The following is a 1,660-nucleotide window of genomic DNA, read 5'->3' as shown; positions in this document are numbered from 1 at the left end:
GCATAAAGTCGTCACTCCGATGTCATTGGTACCTAAACGGACCACAACCGCTGCCTGCTCACGCTCCTGCTGAAAAATATTCAAGATTCGATCCAAGTTGTCCCTGACCCTGGCACCCGGGAGGTAACATACCATCCAGGAATCTGTCTTCCCCTTCCCTTTTGAGTCAGAAAACCAGACTCAGTGCCAGACGTCCGACCGCTGTGGCTTTTCCCTACCAGGTCATCCAACCACAAACCGCATCCAGATGTTTCTGATGGTGATGGCCATAGGGATAGTCTGCACTGCCTCTTTAAATCCTTTCCCCTTCCTGACTGTCCCACATTTCCCTGTGTCCTGCACCGTGGGTGTATCTACCACTCTGTTTGTCCTAGTCCATCACGCGATAGGGCGGATTGTTACAAGCGGCAGCTGTGTGCACTTCTCGTAGTTGTCGTCATCAGGAACTCCGTAGGTATCGCCGCCTTCCACATCCCGCGAGGAGCCTTTTACTTCGACGGTGGCCGCCCGCTTGTCCCTGTCTTACTGTAATGTGTTCTGTGCCTTTAACACTGGATCGGTGAACCTGAGCGAATTACGTTCTGTTAAGCGTCTCATCTCTCAGAAAGGCCGCTGCTCTAACGTCCAAAAGACCCTGTTTCCGTCTCCTCCCTCAGATTAAACATTGACCTACAAGCCTGAACAACATTCTGACTGTCATAACTCATCCATGATGGAATGATGAAACAGACACAGGAGACAGAACGGCCTTTCCGCACGATGTCTTATGTTCTTGTGAACCTTGTCACATCTTCGCTTTATCCCAAATTCATGAGATTATTGGGCCTTATAGTTTACTTACCAACATCCATCTGTAAAGCAGCGTTCCCGGCTATAATTGAACCTTCTGCGTTCAGTTTCTGTTGACATTGTTGCGATCAACTCCCACCCAGTTTTTAGATTCAGTCCTGTCTACAAACGTTTATTTCTCCGCTTCCTTAAATGTGAAAGCAATGAGACTTCCAAGCGTTCTCATCCATCTCAACAAACGTCCTTCCCAAATTCTTGAGGAAACGCGTCTCACGAGTCTTCGAATTGTAAAATTTTACAGCTTCACTCTCCACAGAAGCTGCCTAACCTGAGCAAACTGTAACACTCTCGCTTTCATTTCCGATTGACAGGACGATATATATGTTTGTGTGGATATGACGTTTCTTACAAATCAAGCATTTATTCCGTTCTCAAACACACATCAAAAGTTGTCAGGGTGGCCGAGTGGTCTAAGGCGCCAGACTCAAGGAATGAAAGTCCTTCCGACAAACGGGAGTGTTCTGGTCTCCATCTGGGGTCGTGGGTTCGAATCCCACTCCTGACAAAATTTGTCTTTAAGCGTTCAATCGGGGCGACGTTATTTCTGTAAACAAAACCTGGATTGTTGAAGTGGATTAGAAAAACTGTTGGAGGATAAGATTATGTTTTGACACTGTTCATCGCATTACAATAGATCACCGTACACCTGACTTTAGGTAAGTGATTTATTCAGAAAAAAAGTTCACATTGAATGATCTCGGCCAGAAACGCCGACTGCTTATGCTTTTCCACAGATGCTGTCTGGTCTGCTGAGCTCTTCCTGGCATACTCAGCTGTTCAATAAAGAAAAGTTTCTGAAGTAAAATCATTG

The 1,660-nt window shown here is 46.1% G+C and overlaps 1 non-coding gene across 1 annotated transcript; it reads left to right on the top strand.

The window, feature by feature from the left end:
• The first annotated feature begins 1,240 nt into the window (after positions 1-1,240).
• Positions 1,241-1,354, top strand: trnal-caa (transfer RNA leucine (anticodon CAA)). Its single transcript has 2 exons — positions 1,241-1,278; positions 1,320-1,354. It is a non-coding gene; the product is annotated as a tRNA-Leu (tRNA).
• Positions 1,355-1,660: the final 306 nt, after the last annotated feature.

The sequence above is a fragment of the Hemitrygon akajei genome, unplaced genomic scaffold (assembly GCF_048418815.1).
Source record: "Hemitrygon akajei unplaced genomic scaffold, sHemAka1.3 Scf000059, whole genome shotgun sequence".
Taxonomy (NCBI): domain Eukaryota; kingdom Metazoa; phylum Chordata; class Chondrichthyes; order Myliobatiformes; family Dasyatidae; genus Hemitrygon; species Hemitrygon akajei.
Note: the sequence above shows the minus strand (reverse complement) of the source record. Positions and strands in the feature narration are given on the sequence as shown.